This window comes from Silene latifolia, chromosome Y (genome assembly GCF_048544455.1).
Source record: "Silene latifolia isolate original U9 population chromosome Y, ASM4854445v1, whole genome shotgun sequence".
Taxonomy (NCBI): domain Eukaryota; kingdom Viridiplantae; phylum Streptophyta; class Magnoliopsida; order Caryophyllales; family Caryophyllaceae; genus Silene; species Silene latifolia.
This window is the reverse complement of record NC_133538.1, coordinates 30,054,902-30,066,298: the sequence shown is the minus strand read 5'-3', so window position 1 is coordinate 30,066,298 and position 11,397 is coordinate 30,054,902. Positions and strand designations below refer to the sequence as shown.

General features: G+C 40.2%; 1 non-coding gene across 1 annotated transcript; it reads right to left on the bottom strand.

The window, feature by feature from the left end:
• Window positions 1-5,036: 5,036 nt before the first annotated feature.
• LOC141634952 (small nucleolar RNA R71) lies at window positions 5,037-5,143 on the bottom strand. The gene has a single exon (XR_012539666.1). It is a non-coding gene; the product is annotated as a small nucleolar RNA R71 (small nucleolar RNA).
• Between the last annotated feature and the right edge of the window lie 6,254 nt (window positions 5,144-11,397).

The following is an 11,397-nucleotide window of genomic DNA, read 5'->3' as shown; positions in this document are numbered from 1 at the left end:
ATCAAACACAGGTAAGGCGGGAGATAAAGAGGTCCTCTCGGTCCACTCTTAACAACTAGCATCTTTCGATCTCGCTATGGGTCCCTAATGTCACTAATACTGACTTTCGTCCTAAAAAGTGACTAACGGTCTAAACTATACCTATCTTTCGATCTTAGCACGGTTTAGTCGATTTAATTGATGGTCAAATAACTTTCCCTATCTTTTGATCTAATGGGTCGGTCACAAAATAGGTATCTAACTGGTCGCATGCATTCGATTCGTTAAATACAACATTAAAACAATTAAAACGAAAATAAAACCCTACGAGGTCAGTCGATCGACTGACAATGTTAGTCGATCGACCAACACGCGAGACAGTCCGCGCATGATCTATTGCCGCCTATGCCATAAATCGCCTACATCCTAGCACTAAAGAATTAGCTACTCATGCTAAGGGTAAAAATAACAATAAAACTAATAACGATTACTGAATTCATGCTTAAAGTAAATAACAAACAGCGATAATACGATAATTGGCTTTCGGGATACTTACTATCAAATCTATACTAATGATGAAAGTAAAACAATAAACTGGAATTAGGGCAGAAGGAATACCGAGATTTCAGAGGAAATATTAAGAACAAGAGCAGAATTCCAATGCTAAAACGATGTTCCAAACCCTAATTACTCGAATAAACCAAAACTGAAAGTTACTGTATGAAATTTAGATAAAAACTTGGATCTCAAACTGAAAGTTTTATGTTACGTTATATAGCTAATAACGTAACATCTTATTTCCTAAACCTAGCATCATGGGCTTGCGCTTTCTCGGTCTTCTAATTCTCGTCTGGAATAGCAATCTGGTCGATCGAATGATAAGGCTGGTCGATCGACTGCTCCTCAGCAAACAGTAGCTTCTGGAACCCGATCATTGGTCGATCGACTGAGGGTGGTGGTCGATCGACTAATGGAGCTGCTACTTGACTTCTTAAAACTCGTGGACTTGTCTTTTGGGCCTTGGATTGCGCACCAAGCTCGTTCCTTAAGTGATTCCTTTACGTCATTTGCAATGCAGATTACTCGGGGACGGATTTGGCTTGATTTCCCGTTAAATTCTTCACATTTCTGCAATAATGTACAAAATACGGAAGTAGACGGAAATAGGGAGAAATGTAGCATAAACTACAAGAATGAGCTCTGAAATGCGTGTAAAATGGGATGTAAAACTTCATATAAATGACACGCATCAGCCTCTATGGTACTTGCAGTAGGCATTCTCATCTTAGAACTTAGACTTCTTCTCTGGGTCAGGCGTAGGTCCCATCGGTTGAAGAAGACCTAGAGAGGATAATTTGTTCAAGGCTAGGGCATAAGGTATGCCTAGACTTGTGAATGAACTGGGAAGGTTGTTAGGTTTCTTTGAGGAAGGCTTTATGAGGTTGCCTTTTTTGATATTGATTCCTGGATGAGAATTACAAGGAATAGATTGCTCGCTTATTGCTTTCTTCTTAGGACTGTCAAGTTGAGGGTTTGTATGGACACTTTTCATTTTGAGAGGTTGGGCATCAAGCTTCTTACTTATTTCTGCAAACTGGTTCTCCATGATGGAAACTCGAGAGTTTAGGCTATCAATAGCCCTTTCCAACTTGGAAAACTTATTGTTGAAGGCAATGGATAGCATGAGCATTCCACTTTGGATATCGTCGTCTTCAAGCACGTTGATCTCTCTATCGTCATGAGGATCGAGGAGATGAGAACAGTCTAGGAATGATTCTTCGTCATGTTTAATGATATTAGACCCAAGAGGGTTTATCTTCTTGAATTGCTTGACGGAAGGTGGCACAGGAAGCTTGCCATCCTCCATCATATACTGAAAAATATTCTTTAGACAAAAGCATTCCTCCGTATCATGTCCCCTGCCTTGATGGTATTGACAATATGAATTGCCCTTCCACCTAGGAAATATCTTTTCAGGGTCTGGGGTTGGACCAATTGGATGAAGTTTTCCCTGGGAAACCAGTTATTGTAGAGCTACTTCATATGTGGTTCCGAGGTCAATGAATTCCCTATGAGCTCGTCCCGGCCTTCTGGGTGGAGTTTCCAAGAGGTTGACTCCCTTGTCTTCATTGGCATTCTTAGATGGGTGAGTTGTGTTGAAGCTATAACCTGGCCTTGGGGTACGAGAAGATGGTAAAGGTTTCATCATGTCTATCTTGTTTTCCATATTGATGACACGAGCGCTCAAGTCTTCGACGGTGGCCTGAAGCTTAGTGACTGCAGTACTTAGTTCTTTGACGTCGACAGATAAACGTTCTTGAACATTTTCATTGGAAATTGCAGAATTCCTACCGAGAAGAAAATAACGCGCGTTACAACCTTATTCGACATCGGATCACGCATACTAAGGAGACAAACAAAGGATCACTACAACAAATTATAACTTGCGCCACGAATTATGCCACGGGAATTTATAATTCGTGGCTAAAATCTGCTTAGCTACGGGAAAAATGTATTCATTATTTTGGAAAATATTTTACGCCACGGGATGACTTTTTCCGTGGCAAAAAGTTACTTGCGCCACGAAATAGGCTACTGATGTGACCATAATTGGCGCATATTTAGCCCCCGAATTAGCCTTGTTACCAAGCTTTTTAGTGCTTATTTGGGTCATTTCTTATCTTTAGTTCTTTGTTTTGCATATTCTTTGAGATTTTGATCCCTTGGTAGGAAAGGAGTAAGAATCTTGCATTTTCATGGCAAAACGAGACTAAATTGATCGAATTCAATGACCAAGCATCAAGGAGAGACAACATTAGAAGGCCTTTGTACATATTATAGTAGAAGAGCAATGTTGGGAAAAGATCCTTGAGTCCCCAAGGAAATCCCTAAGGAATTTATGAAGAAAAGGGAAGAAATGAAGAAGATTTGTTGCTGACTGACAATCCGAGGGGATTTTCACCAATCCGTCCGTCCCACAGCAGCACAATCCGAGCGGCTTTGCCACAATCCGCTCGGATTCCACCTCCACAATCCGCCCGGATTCCCCTGAATCCGCTCGGATTCCAACGCCAGAATCCGCCCGTCCCGACCCTATTCCGCCCGGATTCTAGCACAGCACGGATTGTCTTCTCCAAGCTACGAAGAAAGAAGCCTTCTCTCAGAAAATACCGGCTCCTCCTTGCTCAACTTAAAAAGTGTAATTACTAGTTTAGCCCTTAGTTAACCCTAATGCATCCTCCCTAATTTCCACTATAAATACCCCATTAGTCTAATTAGAGGAGCATGTTCTTCTTATCAATAATTAGTGTAGTTAATATCAATCAAATCTCTCTTTAATATTGTAATCAAGTATTAATAAAGTTTTAATCCAAGTTTTAGTTCTTCAATCTCTCTTTTGTTCATCCTTTATTTTGGGTAATTGAAGATTATTTGGGTTATTGTTGGGAGATTGACAACCTCTCAATCAAGCATTCAAGTACTTCTTTTATCTTTGCTTTATTATTGGAATCATTAGTAGGTATAATCTCTTAATCCCTTTTTAATTATTGTTAATTACTTTCATTTATTCATCATGTTTCATATTGTTGGTATGATTGACAACCTTGCTAGCATGATCAACATGATAATGAGTGAGTAGTCTCTTAGCTAGGGTTAATGGGTGATTAGGGAAACCAACATGGGGAATGATTCATGCTTAAATTAATATGCTTTCATGTTTTATTTGCTTGCTTGTTTTGATCTCAACTCATGCACATGTTATATTTGATGAAATGCTAAGCCTATGAATCCTTGCATTTACTATCATCTTCTATCTTTTCAATGAGACTTGTAAGACATAACCCAACTCGAGTCTCATTAGACCATGCATGTTGTTGAGTAGGGAAGATTAAGTCGACTTGTAGGTGTTGTACAATCTAATCGATTCGGCTCAGGGACCCAAACTTTCCTAGGATTGTAAGATATAACCCAACTCAATCCATCACAACAATAATTGCTTGCTTATAATTTGAGAACATGTTTGTATGATCATATCCCATGATTCCCCTATGATCCCATGACACCCTAGTGCCTTTAATCAATTGTTTACACCCCTTTAATTCATCTTGCTTGTTTATTTTCATTGCTATTTTAGTTTAGTAACCTTCTACATCAACCCAATTTGTGACACCCCTTAGACACCACTAGTTACAATAGAAATCTCATTTCAACTCCCGTCCCTTGGGATCCGACCTTTACTTACCTCTTTACTAATTGTAGAGTTGTTTGTAGAGCTATAAATTGTGTTTTAATTCGACCGTGACCAACGACCACATCTTAATTTGTGAACACTTAGCGGGATCGCATAAAAAATGGCGCCGTTGCCGGGGACGGTGTTTGTTTGATTTAGATTTCTTTTTATTGTTATTAGTTGTGTCTTTCTTCGCCTTGAGGAAGTAAAACTCCTCAAGGTTTGTTCTAATTGTTTTCGAGTTGTTTGATATTTTGCATGTCTAGAAGGTTACAAGGTGATTTGTTACCTTTTGACCGTGAAATCGAAAGAACCTTGACGAACAATAGGAGAGTTGTTAGGAGGAATTTACGAGGTATTAGTGAAGTTGTCCAACCCACTAGTGAGTTTGTCAATCCTTTCGCAATAGAAGTAGAAGAAAACCCATTACACAATACCCCACAAAATCCACCTACAATGCCAAAATTCTCGTCACACTCCGTACCCACCGAGGAGAATCTACCAAATGGTACTCCTACGCCGCAACATCTAACCGGAAATTTTATTGCCAAGTCCGCCTTCATCCAATTAGTTGAGAAGAGCCAATTCGGGGGGATGCCTAGTGAGGACCCTCATTCTCATATGGAAACCTTTTGCGACTATTGTGATGCAATCTCTCAAACGGGCGTGACTCAAGACCAAATTAGATGGGTCTTATTTCCTTTTTCCTTAATCGGCACCGCGAAGCAATGGTTGAAGGGCCTTGATAAGGCCACCCTTGGAATAGATTCTTGGAAGAAGTTGGCTCTAGCTTTCTACAAAAATTCTACCCCAGGAAAAGACTAACATGCTAAGAGCTCAAAGTACGGGTTTTAAGCAAAGGGATGAAGAGTCTTTGTATGAAGCTTGGGAGCGGTTCAAGGGAATTTGTCGCTCATGTCCTCACCATGGACTTAGCGAATGGTTTTTGGTGCAACAATTTTGGAATGGTTTATATGAATATTCTAGGAACATTCTCAATATGGGATCAAATGGAATGTTCACCGAAGTTGATGACAATCAAACATGGAACAAGATTAAGGAAATGGCGGTCCATAACTCACAATATAGTAGACCTCGCAAGGCTACTAGAGGAGGAAAGCATGAAGTGGACTCCGTTACTCAATTGGGTGCTCAACTTAGTGCTCACATTGACACAATCAACTTGAAGTTTGAACAAGCTATGGCTAGACTTGAGGAAAACTCAAAATCATCAAAGCATCATGTTAATGCCATGATGACATCCTCATCAATCCCAAGTGGGATATGTGAGAATTGTGGAACTTTGGGACATGACCAAGGTGAATGTAGGGGAACAAATGAACAAGTGAATGCTTTTCAAGCATACAAGAGTGGTACCCCTTATTCCAACTTTTACAATGAAAACACCAAATTCCATCCAAATCTCTCATACAAAAGCCAAAATGTTCAAAACCCTCAAACAACATACACTCCACCACCCATGAGAAACCAAAATCAAAGACCCTTTTACAATCAAAACCAAGGTTACCAAAATCAAAATCCATACAATCACCAAAATGACCAAGGTTTTGATGTCCAAAAAGCGGTCCTCCAAATGCAAAAGAATCAACAAGAATTTTTCACTCAAATGCAAAAAGATAGCCAAGCAAAGGAAACCACCATCAAAAACATTCTAGCTCACACCAAGATGTTGGAAACACAATTGACTCAACTAGCATCTTCAAGCTCACAAAGACAAAAGGGGCAATTACCACCTCAAAGTAATCCCCCTAGACATGAAACGGTTAGTGCCATTCATTTGAGAAGTGGTACAAGGTATGAAGCACCGAAGAAGCAAGTTGAGGATGAAGTTGTGAAAGCTAGTGAAAAGGAAGAAATTGTGCAAAACTCCAAAGATGGAGAATCATCAAAAGAAGAAAGTTCAAAGAAAAATGAAGACAAGGCCAAGGAGAAGGAGCCCATTGTGATTAGACTCCCTTTTCCAAGTCGTCAAGCCAAGCCCAAATTTGATGATCAACTTCGAAAGTTCATGGAAATTGTGAAGAATTTAGAAGTCTCAATTCCTTTCACGGAATTAATCAATCACGTTCCGGCCTATGCGAAATACATGAAAGATATCCTCACAAAGAAGAAGTCGATCCGGAAGCTTGAGACTATCGCCTTCACTAAGGTGAGTAGTGCAATACTTCAAGGGAGTTCACCTCCAAAGTTAAAGGATCCGGGAAGCTTCTCAATACCGTGTACCATTGGCGACACAACGATCAACAAAGCCTTATGTGATCTAGGGGCTAGTGTGAGTGTCATGCCGTACTCGGTGAGTAAAAGGTTGGGGATGGGAGAGCTTAAATGCACCAACATCACACTCCAAATGGCCGATAGATCGACGAAGACACCGTTAGGGATATGGGAAGATGTCCCCGCGCGAATTGGGAAGTTTTTCATCCCGGTGGACTTTGTCATTGTTGATATGGAGGAGGATTCCAACATTCCAATCATCCTAGGAAGACCTTTCCTACACACCGCCGGTGCGGTGATTGATGTGAAACATGGTGAGCTCACTCTAGAAGTGGGAGATGAAAGCATCACTTTTAATCATGACAAGACTATGAGAGCTCCTCGTTTGCATGAACCATGTTTCATGATTGATCATTATAGCCGAAAGGATGAAAGGAAGAAATCGGAACTCCAATGGAAGAAGAAAATTGAAGATGCTCCATTCAAAGAGCAAGTGAATTGTGACAAGGAGAGCTTGCAAAGGTCATCAAAATCAACCAAGGAAGAAGAGGATGGCCTCATTGGCCAAGAGAAGAAATTGGGAGAATTGTTTCCATCTAAGCAAGAGATTTTCAATGATCAACTCAATGAAGTTTGTGGTCTTTGGGACGACGAATTTGAAGGGATTTTTAATCCCTACATTGGTAATGCCATCGATCCAACAACAAGGGCCAAGGTCTATTGAGAACCTCTACCATGATAATGAATAAGCTTTTGATTACTTCTTCAAGGTGTTGAGCAACATCAACAACACCTTGGACATGCCCCCTTGACATCTCATCAAGAATGAGAGTTTGGTGGAGTCCTCCCTAAACCACCACTTGTAAATATTTCGAACTCCCTAACTTATATTTCAATTCTTGTATTGCATTTTTGTCATCTTTGGATTTTTATTTACTTTGATCAAAATAATTGACATGTTTGAGAGAAGTGAGGGAGGGACTAACGATTTCAATTGATGTGTAGTGCTTTAAGCTTAGTGTGGGGATGGAAATTGCCTAGGCTATCCATGCCTTAGTAGTGCCCCCACAATGACGAACACAAGACTTGAAGAAAGAATAGAAGAACGGTATGGGAAATGCAGTGTGCACGGATGGAACTGAATCCGTGTACACAGGGGAAGAATCCGAGCGGATTCCAGAGAATCCGCCCATCTTGTAGAATCCGAGCGTATTGCGGAAAAGACGCCCGTCCTGAACTGAGCTGAATTTTGAAAATTTCTTGACTGTGACTGAATCCGGGCGTCCTGTGAAGAATCCGCCCGTCTTGAAGAATCCATCCGTCTTGTAAGAAAGACGTCCGTCTTTGCAGCTGAGGAAAACAAGCAAAATTTTCTGGACTGAAATCCGTCCGTCTTTAAGCAAATCCGCCCGTCCCGTGTTCAGCAAATCCGAGCGGATTGTCACAAATCCGCCCGTCTTTAGGCGAGTTTTTCAAAGTTCAGAAAGAGCAGAATCGAAAAATTTCGGTCTCTTTAAAACCCCTCCCACCTTCATTCATTCATTCATTCATTCATTCATTCATAAACACTACCCACAACATCAAAACCCTCATCCTCTCCATCACAAAAACAAAAACCCTCAACAACATTCACCAAATACAAATCAAACCATCCTTCCAACAACAAATCAATCACTCCTTCCTCAATAAAAATCAAAACCAAGCACAAAATCTTCAACCTTTGAGTCGATTTTTGATTTCATAAAGGCAAAGCCTTTCACCTTCAAATCGATTTGGGCATACTACAAATTGAAGATTTTTCATTCTTTTCTTGGTTAGTTCATCAATGGCAAGGACTAAGGGAGCAACAAAGGCAACAAAGGCAACAAAGGCACCAAAGGCTAAGGCACTCTCACAAAGGCAAAAGGCTCTTCAAACAAAGAAAGCATTGGCTATGGTGGTAGCAACACCAAACTTGGAAGTGCAAAAACAACAACAACCTTCTATGGGAGCAACAATACCTTCTACTCCGGTAATTGATCAACTTTTGCATTATCCGGAGGTAACTTTTATTTCCGATACCCATAGAAATACCTTTGTCAAGTTTGCTGTGAAGTCATTACAATCCACCAAATTCATATGTGAAGATACCTTAAAAAAATTGGGTGTTATTGAACAAACAAAAGCCTTTTTCAATGCCATGGGGTTGAAGAAATTGTTTGAAACAAGGGAATTGACATACCCCTCCCTTACCTTGGAATTTTTAAGTTCTTTGAAAGTCACCAAAGTTGAGAATAGAGAGAATCTCGAGTTTCGTCTAGCTAATGTTAGTAGACGCATTACCTTTAGGGAATTAGGTGAAATTTTGGGTCTTAGTGATGAACCGAGTTATTTTAAGAGTTATGGAAAGTATGACCCCGAACCTCTTTGGGAGGCAATCTCCGGGAAGAAATTTGAGGATTTTCATACGAGTCGTGCTCTTTTGGTCCACCATCCGGGCATAAGAGTATGGTACAAGGTCGTGGGCAACACCATAATTGCTAGGAAAGATACCAACCATTTCACAAGACTTGATTTTATTCTCCTTGAATCGGCTTTGAATATCGGAAGAGTACACACCAAGCCTTACAATTCTTTGAGGCTCTTGGTAGATAGATGGCTCGACATTGATTGTGGGAAGAAGGGCACGACCGTTATTGTCAATGGCGGCCTAGTCACACTCCTAGCCAAGCACTTTGATCCTAACTTCAATAAGGATAACAAGTAAAAAGCAAAGGAGGGTGACCATCTTGTTGATATGCATACTATGATTCACAAGTTCAAGTGGGTTGCCCATAACCCCCTTGACACTAAGTATGGATGGCTCACTAGTGAAGCTAGATCGTTCACCTTACCTTCGAAGTTTTGCCGTCTAAGCGTCCACCGGACCAATTATCTACTTCCCCTTTCCAAAGAAGCCGAGTATATCATTCAACAACAAAAGGGTGATCTTGAAATGCCCTCCTATTCCATTGTCATACCACCTTACCCCTTTAAGTATGAAGAGTTCAAGCCGGAAGGAGTTGAAGTTGGGAAAGACTATGTGACTCTTCTCATGCAAGCAATGCACAAGCAAGCCTATGAAGATCGGAAAAATGCCTACTTGGCTCAATATCCACCCCTCCTACATTTAGCTAGGCAAGGACTACTTGATCCATCTTGTCCTTTGCCTAGTTGGGCGGATAGAGAAGTCTTATTTCCGGGTGCATCTAGGGTCGTTTTGGGTGACAATGAGGTTGTTGGAAATGATGAAGAAGTTGATGATAATATTGAGGAAGAAGCAAGTGAAGGAGAAAAGGATGGTGAAGATGATGAAGATGAAGATGAGGAAGAAAGTGAAGAAGCAAATGACAAGGAAAGTGGCAATGTGACCACTTCTCATGAGGGAAGTGATGGTGATAGCATGATGGAAGATTAGCAAGCCTTGGAGACTCCTACACTCTCATGGTTTGTCTATTTCTCTCTTTGTATTTTATTTCATTTTGATCATTGTTGGAGTAGTCCTAGCCCCATTAGAGGACTCACACCTCGGTACCATTGAGGTGTTCTCATTCTATTGTTCCCAATTTCAAAATCCAAAATGACAAATTAATTTCATGCATAGCATAGTGTATGCATGAACTACACCCATCCTTGGATATTAGCAATAGTGTCTTACTCGGTTTGGGGAAGTTAATGCATACACAACGGGAGGTAATCTAAATTATCCTCTCCGTCATAACAAAAACCATGCATCATGTAGTATAGCTTAGTGTAGATTGCATTTAGTATAGAAATCATGCATCATCTTTGCATAATTTCCATCATTTTGGCCATTGAGGACAATGCCCATATTAGTGTGGGGATGAGAATTCTAACATTTAACTCTTATTCAAAAATCCAAAAAAATTGAAAAATTTCAAAAATCATAAAAATTTGAAAATTGAAAACCCAAAAACATGTTTATTTCCTTTTGTAGTCTTGTATATATTGTCTTGTATATATTGTGTTTGTTCTATCCTTGTTCACATTGATTGACTACGCCACATCCGAGACATGAGGATATTGAAGACCGCATGGTATGATCTTTCCAATCTCCTTTTTCCTCTTTATGTTAATGACTATGTGGCTTTATTTTGATTGATGCGGTATAACAATGTGAATTTAGGACTTGCATTTAGTTTATATGTCATATTAGTTGATAGAACCACTTGCATTAGGATGTTTATATTAGTTGCATCATGGCATGTAGCTGCATGTTAGAAATGTTTTGAAAAATGCCTATTTAGGAACTTTGACAAGAGCAACTAAGCCATTATCAATACTTGTTCAACTTAAGACTTTGCCTACTAGAATGGTTGTAAAACACCATAAATAGTGTCATACTAGTGTCTTTTGACCCATGACCCAAGGCCTAGTCAAGGGTTTGCACGTGAGTCACCTATCCAACCCCGTGATGCGATGTGGACTTGGTTAACTTGTCTAGGTGACCTTGTTTGACCTTGTGGTAAGGCAACCCAAAAATATTTTCTATCAATAAGCTTGAAGTGCTCATTTCAAAGAAATTTTGTCATGTGGAAGTAATGTAATGCCAAGGAAACCTCAAATGTTATGAATTGTTGAAAGTTGAAAGTTAAGTTGTTTTGATGGAGGCGTACCACTTCGATGTGCTTTGGTGTGGGATCCATTGAATTGGGCCCCCATACGGTTGTGAATTCGGCCGCCCAGAGACAGAGTGACTATCACCTCGAAAAGCTATTGTCTAGAGGTTAATCGGTTGCCTAATAAGCGATTGGCGAAAGCAAAAGACACTAGCCCGGAAGGGACAAACCCCATCTTAAATTTTTGAAATGTGAAAGTGAAATGAGGACAATTTTGAATACTAGTCATATCCACCCGTTGTGAATAAAGATTTGAGCATTTCATTCCCAAAAAGCCTTTTCTCAAGCCACTTG